The 18,255-nt window shown below is 43.8% G+C and overlaps 1 non-coding gene across 1 annotated transcript; it reads left to right on the plus strand.

Moving 5' to 3' along the window:
* The first annotated feature begins 1,933 nt into the window (after window positions 1–1,933).
* On the plus strand, window positions 1,934–2,008 carry Trnal-caa (transfer RNA leucine (anticodon CAA)). Its single transcript has one exon. It is a non-coding gene; the product is annotated as a tRNA-Leu (tRNA).
* Window positions 2,009–18,255: the final 16,247 nt, after the last annotated feature.

An 18,255-nucleotide genomic window follows, 5' to 3' on the forward strand; every position in this document is an offset into this window, starting at 1 on the left:
ATGCACGTCCGCATGTATCCCGTGCCACCCAACGTGCTCTAGAAGGTGTAAGTCAACTATCCTGGCCAGCAAGATCTCCGGATCTGTCCCCCATTGAGAATGTTTGGGACTGGATGAAGCGTCGTCTCACGCGGTCTGCACGTCCAGCACGAACGCTGGTCCAACTGAGGCGCCAGGTGGAAATGGCATGGCAAGCCGTTCCACAGGACTACATCCAGCATCTCTACGATCGTCTCCATGGGAGAATAGCAGCCTGCATTGCTGCGAAAGGTGGATATACACTGTACTAGTGCCGACATTGTGCATGCTCTGTTGCCTGTGTCTATGTGCCTGTGGTTCTGTCAGTGTGATCATGTGATGTATCTGACCCCAGCAATATGTCAATAAAGTTTCCCCTTCCTGGGACAATGAATTCACGGTGTTCTTATTTCAATTTCCAGGAGTGTAGTTTGAATCAAGCGTCACACGGAAACTTAACACGCAAAGTAATATTAAGAACGTATTCATCACACACGCAAGTCCTCAACTGATACCATGGATGAGTACTTCTCTTTATCCTTTGTCTCATACACAGATTGAGACTCACACAGTACTCACCATGTGGAAGCACTCGTCTCTAATTTTAAGTCCTGCACACGCCATTTCTTAAATATTTCCAACTTATAGTACACACGCTAGTAATTCAGCTTAACTTAAGCACTCGAAAGTATTTCAGCTTATTGCTACACGTGGTTTCATTGTGACCGTTGGTCACTTCCGAAGATTACTACGATCCCATTAATATTACCTGCCTGACATTTAATTCTCCCCACAAAAGTTCCTGAAATAGAGAAATTACTATTCTAAACTACTCTTAAGTAGTTCACATGCATACCATGTCTCTACTCTTTTGTCCTTACGGAGCACGCCTAAGACAGGTCTTACCAACACTAGATCCAGAACCAGAGTGCTGAAACATGGCCGTTCTTCAGGTTCTCTCGCACCTCTGCCGAAGTGGGGGAGTACCTTGCTACCGTATTGGTCAGCCACATTTCAGGCGCTCAAAGCTCAGGTAAATTTCATCTCTTTGGTCCCACCAAAGGTGACCCAAGTACCGTCTCATAGATGATCATATATTCACATTCACTCTCTGCGGTTAGCAGACGACCATACATTCATGCATTTCACAGATCTCACCAAACTGGATGTAGGGATTTATTTTGTGGGAGTGCACATGTGATCAATTAAATAAATAAATTGTCATTCTTTCCCACACTGGTATCCGGCTTCACTTTATTAATTGAAATTGAGTTATTATTAGAAAAAATATGCTGTTCTGGCAAGAATAACGAAGAATGTTGTACCTATTTTCAATGTCGGGCGGTACTGTACCCTTTCAGTGTAACTGTAATTAAGTGGAAATAATTAATTATTGCTGGAATTCGAGCTTTATCATTGACCAGCTGCCACTCTTTCGTCGTAATGGCGCACTGGCAAGAGTATGTGAAACGTAATTAATCACACGTAACGTAACAGAAAACAGTAGTTAAAAACTTTTTACATCAGTAAATGAAAATACTTTTTACAGAACAGTTTTCATGAAGTATACACGCGAATCGAAAGATAATAATAACATGAGGCTCAGTCTTGTTTATGAGCAAGTCGCTGACTGGTAAAACTCCTGTTCTCATTGCAGTAAGTATTATTAAACTCATAATTAACAGCATAAAAGGTCAGTGTTTAACATAGTATTTTCGAATCATTGAGAAAAATAGTGCCTGTCTCTGCAACAATATTTACTTCTCGGGCATGAACTACTACAGTTTTAAACAAACCAGTCGTATTTTTGAGCTAGCCGCGCATTTTGACAACGCCCCGTCCTCACAGCTTTACTTCCGCCAGTACCTCGTCTCCTACTGGCGGAAGTAAAGCTTTGATGACGGGACGTGAGTCGTGCTTGGGTAGCTCAGTTGGTAGAGCACTTGCCCGCAAAAGGCAAAGGTCCCGAGTTCGAGTCTCGGTCAGGCAGAGAGCTATCGAAGACTACATGTCCCTGTGCCAAAATACTCAGATAATATCCCCGAATAAAATGTAAAGTTTTGTTGGTGGAGTTCTGAAGCAACCTGTAAATATTCATGCCTTATGGTACTTAATACCTCTAAACCGGGTTACACCTCTTTCTTCGCATGGTAAGGCTAATTTTTAATATGTCTTTCCACCAAACCAAATTTATTTAGGAAGTAAATAAGCAATACACCTTTTCATTGTAAAACAGCATATCCTTTGAGAAGAAAACCAGTCATTTGCACACATTATAACAATAAACGTAAAGTGTGAGATTCGTAGGGCGCTGTTTTTTGTGTAGCAAGATCATTCGCCGACGGAATCTAGGAGGCCGTGTGTAAACATGAAAAGTCAGTTGTCAGTGTGACCAAACTTTTCCGCGAATGCGCATGCGACTGTTAAAACCGCAGCACAAACGGCAAAGCTCTAGTTCGTGGAACGCAGACTTGGTTTGGCGTGGGCAGTGAGTACTGTGCGTGGCGATTCCGAGAACTCGAGCAACAGGTTGCCGCCTGCCTTTCAGGTTGCCGCCTGCCGAAAGGCGTATGTGGCCATGCGTGTCCGGCCCCTTCCCGCTGCCTGTAAGGGAGCGGCGGGGGCTGCGTTTGTAGAGCGCTCTGTTATCTCCCTGTTATCTCCCCGACGTCATCGCTTGAGTGACACTCAAAAGTTCACGAGAGACTGGTTCTCATAAATGCCACAACGGGACTGAGTTCTCACGTTCGTCTTGTCCGTATCGGATTCACTTGTACGCTTCGCAAGTTCATAACGGAATGTCTTCACCAGATCCAGTTCTAGGTCAGGAACCGGAAGTAGTTGTCTAAGGAGACATATCTCTTAGAGAAACAAATATATAGATAAAATATTTTAATGGTCTCAGCCGAGCGGAGTGGCCGAGCGGTTCTAGGCGCTACAGTCTGGAACCGCACGACCGCTACGATCGCAGGTTCGAATCCTGCCTCGGGCATGGATGTGTGTGATGTCCTTAGGTTACTTAGGTTTAAGTAGTTCTAAGTTTAGGGGAGTGGCGACCTCAGATTTCAAGTCCCATAGTGCTCAGAGCCATTTGAACCATATTTTTAGGAATCGCCGCTACTAACATAGACACGTAAACTCTTTGACAACTAAAGACAGGCTAAATATCCTGTATGGGTAACACTGTATAGATACTTTCCGGAGATGTTGGCAACATAACAACGAAAAAGTGGCGCGAGTCGGAATAACACAATGAGCGATACTAATAACTTCCCGTTGACGGTTTAGACAACCTTCTCCACTGGCGGAAAAAATCGCAGCATCAAAAACTAAATAACGTGGAGCAATGAAATTCCGGGAATACATTTCTAGTATATTTAAGTGATTAACATTGCAAGGTCGTAGGTTAATGTAAGCACGAGATAAACCACAGCAAATGTGGTGGTGGTGGTAGTTAGTGTTTAACGTCCCGTCGACAACGAGGTCATTAGAGACGGAGCGCAAGCTCGGGTTAGGGAAGGATTGGGAAGGAAATCGGCCGTGCCCTTTCAAAGGAACTGTCCCGGCATTTGCCTGAAACTATTTAGGGAAATCACGGAAAACCTAAATCAGGATGGCCGGAGACGGGATTGAACCGTCGTCCTCCCGAATGCGAGTCACAGCAAATGTGAAATGCTGGTACTTTAATAACCGGTGTAACCGCAAGAATGGTGAACAAAGTCGTGCAGACGTGCATGCACTGTGTCGTACAGGCGCCGGATGTCAGTTTGTGGGATGAATTTCCATTCCTGTTGCACTTAGTCGGTCAATACAGGGACGGTTAATGCTGCTTGTGGATGACGCTGAAGCTGTAGTCCGATGATTTCCGTACGTGCTCCAGTGCTGGAGCAGGCCAAGGCAACATGTCGATGGACTGCCGACCAGGTTGAGTTACTACAGCAATTGGGGGGGCGGGGGGGGGGGGAAGGTGGCGAGCGTTATCTTGTTGGAATTCACCACCTGGACTACTGTTCATCACTGGCAGCACAACAGGTCGAATCACAAGACTGAGTACAGATTTGTAGCCAGGGTTATGTGGGACGACCACGAGAGTGCTCCTACTGTCATGCCCCCAACTACACTCCTGGAAATTGAAATAAGAACACCGTGAATTCATTGTCCCAGGAAGGGGAAACTTTATTGACACATTCTTGGGGTCAGATACATCACATGATCACACTGATAGAACCACAGGCACATAGACACAGGCAACAGAGCATGCACAATGTCGGCACTAGTACAGTGTATATCCACCTTTCGCAGCAATGCAGGCTGCTATTCTCCCATGGAGACGATCGTAGAGATGCTGGATGTAGTCCTGTGGAACGACTTGCCATGCCATTTCCACCTGGCGCCTCAGTTGGACCAGCGTTCGTGCTGGACGTGCAGACCGCGTGAGACGACGCTTCATCCAGTCCCAAACATGCTCAATGGGGGACAGATCCGGAGATCTTGCTGGCCAGGGTAGTTGACTTACACCTTCTAGAGCACGTTGGGTGGCACGGGATACATGCGGACGTGCGTTGTCCTGTTGGAACAACAAGTTCCCTTGCCAGTCTAGGAATGGTAGAACGATAGGTTCGATGACGGTTTGGATGTACCGTGCACTATTCAGTGTCCCCTCGACTATCACCAGTGGTGTACGGCCAGTGTAGGAGATCGCTCCCCACACCATGATGCCGGGTGTTGGCCCTGTGTGCCTCGGTCGTATGCAGTCCTGATTGTGGCGCTCACCTGCACGGCGCCAAACACGCATACGACCATCATTGGCACCAAGGCAGAAGCGACTCTGATCGCTGAAGACGACACGTCTCCATTCGTCCCTCCATTCACGCCTGTCGTGACACCACTGGAGGCGGGCTGCACGATGTTGGGGCGTGAGCGGAAGACAGCCTAACGGTGTGCGGGACCGTAGCCCAGCTTCATGGAGACGGTTGCGAATGGTCCTCGCCGATACCCCAGGAGCAACAGTGTCCCTAATTTGCTGGGAAGTGGCGGTGCGATCCCCTACGGCACTGCGTAGGATCCTACGGTCTTGGCGTGCATCCGTGCGTCGCTGCAGTCCGGTCCCAGGTCGATGGGCACGTGCACCTTCCGCCGACCACTGGCGACAACATCGATGTACTGTGGAGACCTCACGCCCCACGTGTTGACCAATTCGGCGGTACGTCCACCCGGCCTCCCGCATGCCCACTATACGCCCTCGCTCAAAGTCCGTCAACTGCACATACGGTTCACGTCCACGCTGTCGCGGCATGCTACCAGTGTTAAAGACTGCGATGGAGCTCCGTATGCCACGGCAAACTGGCTGACACTGACGGCGGCGGTGCACAAATGGTGCGCAGCTAGCGCCATTCGACGGCCAACACCGCGGTTCCTGGTGTGTCCGCTGTGCCGTGCGTGTGATCATTGCTTGTACAGCCCTCTCGCAGTGTCCGGAGCAAGTATGGTTGGTCTGACACACCGGTGTCAATGTGTTCTTTTTTCCATTTCCAGGAGTGTAAAACTCGAGGTGTACGTCCAGAGTGTCTAGCATGCATAGCGGTTGGCTGCAGCCCCTCATCTGGTCTCCTTCTAACCAACACACTGCCATCACTGGCAGCGAGGCAGAACCAGCTTTCATGAAAACACAAGAAATCTCCGCCCTGCACTTGAATGAGCTCTCGCTTGACACCACTGATATCGCAGATTGTGGTGGTTTGGGGTGAGTGGAATGCACGCTGCAGGGCATCTGGCTCGAAGTAAGGGACTAGTAAGTAAGCGACTAATAACAGTTGACTGTGGTGCTAAGTACTCCTCAAATTGCTACTGCAGATGCAGTAGGATGCGCTAGAGATATATGCTGAACACGATGACGTTGGCCTTCCCTCTCTGTAGAGCCATGTTGCCTTCGGGAGTCCGGTCTCCTTCCGACCGTACATTCCAATGACCACCGCTAACAGCAGCCCTGTGCTGTGGCTGCATACCTACCAAGTCTGTGAGCAATATCGCAAAAGGAACTTCTAGCTTGTCGTAGCCCCATTACACGACCTCGTTCAAACTCAGAGTTGTGTTGATAATGGTGTCTCTGTCGCCTTAAACGCATTCTTGACCAACATCAACTCACCACGTCCAATCTCAAAGGTTAACTAAATGTCTCGAGCGTTGTAGCGTGTATTTTGTGGTGTCACCGCCAGACACCACACTTGCTAGGTGGTAGCTTAAATCGGCCGCGGTCCATTTAGTACATGTCGGACCCGCGTGTCGCCACTGTGTGATCGCAGACCGAGCGCCACCACAAGGCAGGTCTCGAGATACGATATAGCAGTTGTACGACGACTTTGCTAGCGACTACACTGACGAAGCCTTTCTCTCATTTGCCGAGACATAGTTAGAATAGCCTTCAGCTAAGTCCATGGCCACGACCTAGCAAGGCGCCATTAGCCTTACATAGTTTGATAGTTATCGTACGAAATGTCTCATCAAGAATGCTGTATTCACACAAGGAATAAAAGTTAAGTATTCGAGGAGCTGCATACTTTTCTTATTAGAATTCACTACTTATCCTGTTCCAGAATTCACACCCGTCTGCGTTAGATAGCGTGCATTTCGGCCTCCTCTATCTACAAGGTGTTGGCACATTTGCCAACACATCATATTTAAAGCAGACGTTTTTTTGTATACTTGTAGTGGTTGTAATAGCGCTACTAATAAGCGATTGGCGTAAAATTTGAATAGATATCATATTTCAGATATAGAAACACGCCTACCAACTTTAGTTCACATCGTCCAACTCCTACTTAGAGTTACAATTTTCTTCTGTCAGTGTCTATGAAGTTTTAATCCGCCAGGAAGTTTCATATCAGAGCACACTCCGCTGCAGAGTGAAAATCTCATTCTGGAAACATCCCCTAGGCTGCGGCTAAGCCATGTCTCCGCAATATCCTTTCTTTCTGGAGCGCTAGTTCTGTAAGGTTCGCAGGAGAGCTTCTGTAAAGTTTGGAAGGTAGGAGACGAGGTACTGGCAGAAGTAAGGATGTGAGGACGGGGCATGAGTCGTGCTTGGGTAGCTCAGTTGGTAGAGCACTTGGCCGCGAAAGGCAATGGTCCCGAGTTCGAGTCTCGGTCCGGAACACAGTTATAAACCGCCAGGAAGTTTCATACCAGCGCACACTCCGCTGCAGAGTGAAATTCTCATTCTGGAGTGTCTGCGAAGCTCCAAAATTTCGTGTATAACTTTTAGAGGATAAAGTAGTATGAAGATGAAGTCTTAAAAAATGAGTGGATCTCGGAAATCGTAGGAAACTAAGCAGGCTAGACAAAAAGAGAAAAACCCTTCCAAAAATTAATGACTTTGCTGACGTTGGCGGATACGACTGTGAGAAACAGCGGTGCCCTTACTTCCACGCTACAGCAGCCACATCGGGACGGGGGACGGTTCCTTTGAGAACGCATGCCCGGCTTCCGGCCCCACCTTTCACTAACCCGAGTTCGTGCTCCGTCTCTGAAGACCATCTTACACCAACGACTTTCTGGTCAAAATCGACTACGCGAAGAGCGTGCGCTTTTCGTGCCTGGTGTAAATCAGCAGCCATCCAGGACGCCAGTGTATCTACGACGTCATTGTGCTATAGAGATTGTGGAGATTTACGTTTCCGAGTATGAAGCACACTGCGAATGCTCAGAAACAGGCGCCTTTGATGGCGTCTGCTAACATCAAATTTACTCTGGTCGAGTTCACTACCGTTACATAAATGAATGTTGTACTTTCGACTCTTCTTAATCTATTTTTGGAAAAATGCAATTGTGTGCACGACCAGTTTCGAAATACTAAAAGTTTCATCATTTGACGTAAAAAATAAAATCACTTCAACATCTGAAGTCACCCTCAGCTCAGTGTCCACAGGAAAATATTGTGGATTAAGCAACTGTTCTGCGGTTTCTTCGTTTTTTAAAATGGACTCGTGCAGTTCGACTTCCGCATAGGAAGAGCTCTTCTTAATCTCTATTGTGATTTTTGCTTTTTTGTGACACATTAAAAAGTTACGCCAGTCCCTGGCGTTTCTTCCTAGTACTCGTAGTGTTCCCCTACAAGAGAGGCAATCTATCAAAAAGAAGAAAAAGGGCTTCTATGTTTCACAGAGTGAAAGACTATCTATGGATAAATAAGAACATACATAGATAAACGTGTTTTGAAGAAATTTATTTCAACAGAGAAAAGGTCAGAATCCATAATTTTCTTTGTTATTAGTTACTTAGCAAGAAAAGTTACAAAGAATAAAGCAAAAAAGACGCTATTTACTGCGTTCTGGATGCTATTTCATGTATTTGCAACTACATGTTTTCTCGAAAAATTTATATGTTCTGAAATGTTGGGATGGGACATCTCGTATTCTTTCAGTTCTCAGGAGTGCAAGGAATTTATCACAGGATCTTTGAAAATACCTTCCATTATGAATACTCTCTTGCCATTGCTTGTTCCTGCATTCAGTATTACATTTTGAGTTTTTCGTGAATAGGATTGCCTCTCGTAACGTTTCACAGTTGCGATGCCAAACTGCACAGCAGTCAGCTCACGCAAGACACGGGATTTCGGCCTGACGTGTAAGCGTAAATGTCCACTCGAAACAGACGAGACTCAGTACTGGATTAAATCACCAAATCGCCAGGAGCGCTGTTGTACATGCACTTGTCTCGATAAGTCAATTGAGACAAGATAGTTTGTTGCTGTTACACTTCTTAACTTAATTGCGACACTGGTACTTCCCTAATTTTTGGACGTATGCTTTCCAGAGGCCTTATTTTTCTTAATTGCAGTTGCGTGGACGTTATGCTGAAGCGGTGTACGGGGGACTGTATAAAGTTCTCATAATTTATGAGTTTCAGTTGTTTAAGGAGCAATGGTTGCAGTTTCCCTTTTTGTTTTTAGTATACTGCGCAGTATACTTTAACACCAATTTGAGACTAAGTGAGCATTTGGCTGTTCAGGAAAGAGTTCTGTCAGACCAAATTTTTGTGACAACTTGCCATATCTCTGGTTGTTTATCACAGACGTTGGGATTGGAGATTAGTGCTGTTTAGACCGACGAAAAATATTTGCTACGAAAAAGTTATATCAGAATATAATTGTCATACAACGATCGATACAACACTAATATCTATGTCTACATCTACATGGATACTCTGAAAATCACATTTAGGTGCCTGGCGGAGGGTTCATCGAACTACCTTCATAATTCTCTACTATTCCAATCTCGTATAGCGCTCGGAAAAAACGAACACCTATGTCTATATATTAAGAGCAATTTAGACACCAAAATAATAATGTAAGAAAGTGTTCTGTACTAAGCTAGCAACTTTGGTATGTACTTTCGCAATTTTCACATGTATGGAAGTTATTTGTCCATAGCTCATTTCTTACATTCTACGCACTGGACCTATTTTTTCTCAGATTTATTGTTCGCAACCACTCTGTCTGGCCCCTGCACTGAGGTAACGCAAGTTTTGTCGGCGATTCAAATTTCGTGAGACTGGAAGTTATGCCTTCAGAGAACTGTTTTCACATTATTGAAAATAAGATTACACATTTGTTCGGTTGAAGGAAGAACTTGTGCTGAGCTGGTCGCCTCCGGTTTTCATAATGAAAGAGTTGGAAGACTTCTTAAAAAATCGGCGAACCAGTCAAGCATTATGCTTCCAAGTTCAAGGATATTTAATAGTGTTTTCCTCGTAACAGCTATAACCCACTGATATTACTTCTTTTGACTTTAAACCATAGTCAGAATATGCATATTGCGTTAATTCCTTCTCGTCACCATCAGAAAAAACTTTTTCTATTTGGAAAATAGCAAAGGGTGAAGGAAAAACGAACTATCTTTTCATCGTCAATTTCATCTTGGTAAAGTTTCTTACAGTACTTTGCTACAGTTCGATAGATGATTAATCGATCACCTGAAGCTTTAAGAATTGATAATCTCTCATTCTTTTTACCCTCCTCACTGCTGCAAGCATGTCATCTGGAGGAACTTCTCCCCAGTTAGTCTTTTTTTCTTTTTCCACATCGTTATGAGAAACAAGCGAAAAAACTACTTAAAATACCAACCAGAGCAGGCTGCTCGACTTGACAATCGTACCCGAAACTTTTGTGACAGCCATCCCCGAACATACATTTCAGCCAAAAACCGAATTGGTAAAAGAGACCTTAAGCCTAACTCATTGTTGATACAGAATGACAGTGTGCAGCTGTCATAAAACAATGGAAAACAGTTGGAACAAATATTTTACTTGATATATATATTAGCGAGGTTTCTACGGCTGTCGCCGCCTCTCGCATCCCAATCTCGATCGTACATGGTCATTCCAGTCTCCTTCATTAAGACCTCTCGCCGCCATTGCTTCGTTGATGTCGTCTTTCCAGCATCTCGCAGGTCTACCGCGCTTTGTTCTTTGATGTGGAAACCATTGCCATGCACGTTTTGTCCATCTTGTGTCTGGCATGTTCTGTAAGTGAGCATACCAGAGTAGGCGCTTCCTTTCTATGTAGTCTAAGATTGTGCTTTCGACATTCATAACCTCTCTGATCCTATCATTTCTAATATGAACAAGCCTGGAATATCCACAACTCCGTCTCCAGAAATCCATCTCGATAGCCAGCAGGCGATCTTTCTGCCTCTGAGTTAGTTCCCACAACTCTGCACCAGAAGTTGTGATACTTTCAATAATTGTGTGGTAGATGGTGTGTTTTGTTTTGCGCGTTATGTTTTTGTTCCAGAGAATACCATTTAGTTGTTTATGGCTCCCTTGCCCTGGACTATTTTATTGTTTATATCATCCATACTTCTACCACTGGACGACAGTGTCACTCCCACGTTCTTTAACAGTATCAGCACCGAGTTGTAAATCGCTAACAGCATTTTCTCCCACTTTCAGGTAATTCTGTTTTAGATACGTTTATGACAAGCTCCCATTTTTCATAGTCTTCTTTTAATTTGCGGAACATGTAATTTGCATCTTCCTCATCTCCAGCTACTAACACTTGGTCGTCAGCAAAAAATAAAGTGAACAAGATCTCATCGTCTATGGGCATACCCATTCCTCCGCATTTCCTTTTCCAGGATTTTGCGCCTCCTCTAGGTAGATCTTATAGAGTGTAGGGGCGAGTGTGCATACTGGCGCAGTCCTTTTGTCACCTCAAACTCTTGAGATAGTTGATTTCTCACTTTTACCATTGCCGTGCAACCTTGGTAGAGGAGTCTGACAGCTTTCACATAGCTCGGTGACACGCTATTATCAGTTAGACTTGTCCATAGCTTGTTCTGTGGAAATGTGTCATAAGCTTTCTGGACGTCTACATAGACAAGGTGGGTCGTAAGGCCCCTTGCTGTCCTTTTACTTAATACAGATTAAATAATAAGAGTTAATTATATCAACAGATGAATGGTTACATCTGCAAAAACAGCAATAAAATCCAGAACCTACCTACACACTACTCGCAATAGTGTGGTCGTATTATGCAGTTTGCTTGAGGTTGCTTGTTTTTGAGCGCAAACTAGCGTGGTAGCCAGTGATGTGGAGTCTTCAGGTGTGGTCACTCTCCAGCCCTCGTTCGTGAGACTCTCTCCTTGTCTTGCGATAATACTAAACAAGATGTCGTCCTTTGAAGTTTTTAGGTGTGCTCTGTCAATACTAACTGGTAAGGATCCCGTACTGTGAAGCAATATTCCAGAAGAGGATGGACAAGTGTTGTGTAACTTGTGTCTTTGCTAGATTTATTAAGTGTTCGGCCAACAAAAGGCAGTCTGTCTCACCTTCCGGGCAATATTTTCTGTGTGAGGGCTTCAATTTAAGCGTAATGAATTTGACGATTACTTGCCGGAAGAAAGTTGAACAGTAATTTGCATGTAGGAAATGTCTTTCAGGACTGAAGCATTTAAGACACTTTACGTTTTGTTCGAATCCCATGACATGATTTCGTTACTATAGTTCAATAACACCTTTCGACAAAGGATATTATGAACTAACAGGGGCATCCCAGTCTGTTGTGCTTAATGTACCTCATCTCACCGATAGTCAAATAATACTAATTTTTCCTTACAGATACTGTTCAAAATTTTGACAAACATAACCACAGCAAAGAATACTGCGACGAACATTCGACTTTCTTACCACTCAAGAATGCCACGAGTGTGGCGTACTACTTTCACGGCCGCAACAATTATAGCAACCAAACCCAAGTCAGTGTTGACAGGAGTCTTGTAAGCTCGGGCCTTCACGTGTCCCCAGGAACATCAGTCAACTGATGTCGTGTCTGGCGACCTTAGATCCGAGTAGTATTGAATGCAAGCTTGAGACTTATGGCCATTACTGTTGTCAACAGCAGAGACCGCGAGTGAATGGTACATGTTTGTCTCCAGAGAATACTCACAGCGTATAATGTCGTCAATTGGACTGTTGTTCAGGTACTTTCAGTGCAGTACAGGTACAAAGATAAATGAAGGTGAGAAAGCCGGCCGCTGCGACCGAGCAGTTCTAGGCGCTTCAGTTTGAAACCGCGCCACCACTACGGTCGCAGGTTCGAACCCTGCCTCCGGCATGGATATGTGATGCCCTTAGGTTGGTTAGGTTTAAGTAGTTCTAGGTTCTAGGGGGCTGATAACCTCAGATGTTAAGTCCCATAGTACTCACAGCCATTTGAACAATTTTTTTTTTTAAGCTGAGAAAACAAACGAAGCTCAATTGCTCTGTAACAATACACTGGGACCAAGGTCCTTCATGAAAAAAATACTTGGAAATCATCCCTTTGGAAGCTCCCGATTTTTTTTTTCATTGGCATTCTGGTTCACCCTGTATTTTTGTCTTGCGCAAATTCCCTTATTTTATGAAAAAAAGAACGACTTTCTCACTGTTGTATAGATATATAAAGTAAGTTTCCAGTTTTAAAACGCTGTAAAAAAATAACCACTGATCAGAACGACTTATAATTTGAATGGAATATTTTCGAAGAAGGGGCAAACGTGATGGAAACAAAACTAATTTAAAGAAGATTTTCCCACTAGAAGGGGCTGTAAGCTTCATAAAGTAAAAGGGATCGGCCACAAATGATAGATGACTCGCAATATGACGGATATGGTGTGAGTTGCACATTAAACTAATCGTACCGTGGATTTTGCATGACCGCACAAGTTTGGCAAATTGTGGTATTTAACAGCTGTGACACAACAACAATATCGTATCACACGGGATGAGAAAATTCGGTTCTTAATTGTCCTGAGCCAAAAACCCGCAAAAAAATGAACAGTGACATCAGTTTTTAACCGTCCTGAGACCAAAAAGTAAAAAGGTCAAAAGTAATAAGATAAGGTGAACGGACTGCCAGACTGTATTGAAATGACGGCTTATAGTTCTAGAATTTCCAAAATGTCTCTGCAGCAGCTACTTCACTGGATATGCGGCGCGCGGAGCAGCGCCATCTTGTATAAAAATAATCCAATCAACATGCTGTTAAAGAGATGGAATGACACTGATGCACAAAAACACTCTCGTAATGTTTACCAAGTGATGGTAGAGGCAACAGAACCCATAGGACCCATGTCCTCGAAAAAATACTGTCCTACGGTAAACGATGCCATCAACGCGTTTAACACCGTTACCATTGCGGGATGAAGTGGCACCGGTTCATGTGCGAGTGGATTTTCCGTCGTCCAGATTCCGCAGTTCTGTGCATTGATATTACTTTGAGATGGAAATGAGATTCATCTGTCAACAGACTCTCCGTGGCCTTTGATTAACTAATTTCCATGCGAGAAGCAATTCTGGAACAAACGTTTGTCTTACTGGCAGGTCAGCGTGAAGCAGCTCCTGAACGTGGGTAATTTTGTAGGGATAGCAATGCTGGATGTTTAGTAGAATTTTATGCAACGTGCTCAAAGCCAGGCCGAAGTTCGGGCGGTTCTCCGTGCCCTGCATGGCTGCACACCACCGCTCGAACTCTCGTGCAGTGATGTGCCCACGTCTTCTACTGACATCGGATCAATTGTTTACCTCTCTCTGCTTCGTTGCGCTTCAGAAGAACCTGTCTTTCCGAAATTCGTGAACATTTTCTCCAGATCTTTAGCAAACAATTATTGAATAGCTACTGGCGGGCGGTAGGCGTTCTTGAAACAGAGCTTTACCAGCATCGAGCGATCCTGTTCGAGACAGATATGGGTCTTTTATTTTGCATATTCTGCCGCTTACAGCACCACGTAGTAGAAAAATGCTTAGAAAATTGTTTTCTTTCCATAATGTTTCCTCTTCTCCGATAGTATTCAGTTCAAATCTGATGTCATTCTGGGAAATGGTGCTCTCTTTATAGCGTTTTGAAGCTGTAACTTAAATTATAATCATCCTGTACTCTAAAAAAAATGTACCTCATTTAACTGCGTTATATAATGCCATATTTTTTCTGTACACGTCGTTAGAAAACGATCAACAGTTTAAATTAATAACAGAACAATAAAAGTAGCTGAACAGCAGCTTTGATACAATGTTATGCAATATCTATAGTATGCTGTATACACTCAACAATGATTTTTGTTGTAACGAATTCATAAAATGCCATTAACAGATGAATGATGTACTTCACTTAAGAAAAGTGTTTTTCTCATTACAGTTACACAAGATTTTGTAATATAAAATATTGTGCAATCTCCCTCTTCATATCGAAAAAGTTACTTTGGTCATTGTACTTTTGCTTAAGAATTTAGAATTCCATTTAAGAAATACTTCACGTAACTGCGCATTAAGAACAGAAGAAACTTCACAGAGCGTCAGAGGATGGTGCTAGCGTGCAGAGCCCAACTTATTCAAATACCATACGTCATGCTCGCAGTAAATATGAGACTCTCATCTGCATTGCAAATTGGTACGAAATATTGCATGCCTGCGTCATACCGCGTTGACGCGAAAGCGTTGTACAAAGTACTATATGTGAAAATCAAAGCAGGTCTGCGTTAAGCACCCCAGCACGTACAGATAATAAACGCAGACGTGTGCCCTGCGAGACGCCTCGTCTGAAACACAGCCGAGCGACATGCATTGCGCCGCGTATTTTTAGACGCCATTTTCACGCCATCGCAAAACACGACGATCGTAGTTGACGTAACAAGCAAATGGACAGCAACTTCTATCGTGAATTTAAAAGTAATTGGCTTCTCGCTTTTTCTTTATTCGGCCACATTTTAAGTTGTTTGAGTTGTACTTGTTAAACAAACATTCACAGTAGCAACTACCAGCCACGAAATGATTCCAATACTTTCCGAGCGACGGTGAAAAGCGTACTGTCTCAAATACGTGTACATCTATGTTGTATGGGTGAAGTGTGCTTTCCTCAGGCATATATGGAATTTTGATACCACATCATAGGGAATGTTACCTAATAAACAAATCCTTGCTTAAATAGTTCCCTCAATAGATACGAAGTTCTAGCGACTTTTCCTCTTATAAAGCTAACGTTTATCTCCCGAAGTACGAATCCTTCCGTTGTTTTAAAAAAACAGACTCAACAAAAATATTACATACTGTTCCAATACCAATTTACATGTTAGGTATCCAATAGTATTCATAAAGGGTATGTGCTTTGACAAGTGATATGACAGGAATTAAGATAAAAATATGGTAGGGAAACATTAAACACGGCATCCCACATGGTTCCGTTCTCGGTCCACTCCTTTTCTTTACTACCTAAATGTTTTATCTGCGACATTGAAGCACACTTCTGAAATTATCTCTAATGTTGTGATAAAGATCAAAACTGATCCATATCACACACGTCAGAAGGACAGTAGAACTGGCTTACAACCTTAAGAAGACAAGTTTTACGCAGTTATCAAATGAAAATACTAATAGTAGCATTAACATCTGCATCCTTATATACATACAAACTCCACATGCCACGTACGGTGCATGGCGGTGGATACGTTGTGCTGCTACTAGCCGTTTTTCTTTCTTTTTCACATGCAAACAGAACGAGGTAAAAACAACTTTCTGTATCCCTCTCTACGAGTACCAATTTCTCCGATGTTAGTGGCCCTTACGCGAAATGTGCGTTAACAGTTGCGGGTTCTCTCAATTTTATGAACAGTGTTCCTCAAAAAGAACGCCGCCATTCCTTCAGGTATTCCCATTTGAGTTCACGAAGCATCTCCATAATACCTGTCTGTTGTTCGAACCTACCAGTAACAAATCTATCAGCCAGTCTCTGAACTGTTTCGATGTATTCCTTTAATCCGACCTGATGGAGATCCCAAACACTAGAGTGATACTCAGGAAAGGGTCGCACTGGTCTTTTATATGCGGTCTCCTTTACAGATAACCACACTTTCGTATAACTTATCCAGTAAACCTTCCCTAATGCAAGTCTCACACGCTCGTTGCATTTCACAACGCTCTGCAACGTTATGCTCAGACATTTAATTGACTTCACAGTGTTACGTAGCACATTAATGTATTTGGACATTAAGGGATTTTTTTTGCCTACTTACATTTTTCTACATTTAGAGCTAGCTACCACCCATAATGCCAACGAGAAATTTTACCTATGACGTATCCTTCTACAATCACACAATGACATCCTCCCATAGACCACACTGTCATCAACAAACAACCACACATTGCCGCCCACCCTGTCCTTCAGATCATTTGTGTATACAGAAAATAACAGAAGTCCTGTCACACGTTTCCATGGGGCTTTCCTGATGATTCCCTTGTGTCTGACGAACACTCGCCTTCTCCGAACCACTCACCTACCTTCGTTAGTTAGTTCAGTGGAGTACTTGTAAGTAGGCTGTTTAGGTTTTTTTATTGGTAACGCCACCTCTGTATGAAAATCACTGGCTGTGCTGTGCGCAGTCTGTGTCTAGTTTGCATTGTTGTCTGCCATTGTAGTGTTGGGCAGCGGCAGCTGGATGTGAACAGCGCGTAGCGTTGCGCAGTTGGAGGTGAGCCGCCAGCAGTGGTGGATGTGGGGAGAGAGATGGCGGAGATTTGTAATTTGTCATAAATTGCTATATATATATTATGACTATTGAGGTAAATACATTGGTTGTTCTCTATCAAAATCTTTCATTTGCTAACTATGCCTATCAGTAGTTAGTGCCTTCAGTACTTTGAATCTTTTATTTAGATGGCAGTAGTGGCGCTCGCTGTATTGCAGTAGCTTGAGTAGCGAAGATTTTTGTGAGGTAAGTGATTTGTGAAACGCATAGGTTAATGTTAGTCAGGGCCATTCTTTTGTAGGGATTTTTGAAAGTCAGATTGCGTTGCGATAAAAAAATATTGTGTGTCAGGTTAAGGACAGTCGTGTATAAATTGTTCAAAGGGGACGTTTCATACTGATAGTAGGGAGTCGGGGTTACGAGGACAAACTGATATGCAAATCAATTAAACTGATCTATTAAACACCCATAACCCTGAGCACCCCAGCAGCCGACTACACCCACCCCCACCCCTGGATGACATCACGTGTTTTTCTCAACCTGCACGTGGCGCCGGGGCCGCTCCCCCCATCTCCACGCTCCCCCTCCCTCAACCTACCCTACAGGCGGTAATTTCGAATTTTTGCAGAAATTTGGAATTCTGGCAGCAATTTCGTATTTTTGTGGGAATTTCTTTGTTCCAAGCCTGTACTGACATGCCCACCCCAACCCTCACCCGGGAATTGGCATGTTATTAAAAATGGCGGTACCTTTTCTGGAACTCAAACTCTGGTCCTCCTAGACAGATAGCCTATATCCAGCCCCCTAACACAATTATATCAACATAGGCGCTTGGAATTGATGGGAAATTAAAAATGATAGTGCCCTTTTCGGGATTAAAAGCCTGATTATACTGGATGGAAAGCTCAAATACACCCACCAACAGATGGAAACTGTCCAGATGTGGAAGAGAAATGTTAGGTTGGGGTATTTATTTTGATCGGGAAACTGACACAAAGACCTATCATAAAGATCAAGCCTAATTACATAACTATGTGCCTAGCGCTACACAAGGAAGGTATAAAATCACAAAACAGCTCAAACACTGACGATACCATAGAACTGTTGTTACACTACTGGGAAAAAAATTACACAATACCACTCGAAACTAGCGACAGTTACACTCAGGCTCTACCCTTCACCTACAAGCTGGCGGGAAGAAGGCAGGGGTGTAATCTTTATTCTTTTTGGCTGGAACTATGTCCAA

Source organism: Schistocerca serialis, chromosome 1 (genome assembly GCF_023864345.2).
Source record: "Schistocerca serialis cubense isolate TAMUIC-IGC-003099 chromosome 1, iqSchSeri2.2, whole genome shotgun sequence".
Taxonomy (NCBI): Eukaryota; Metazoa; Arthropoda; class Insecta; order Orthoptera; family Acrididae; genus Schistocerca; species Schistocerca serialis.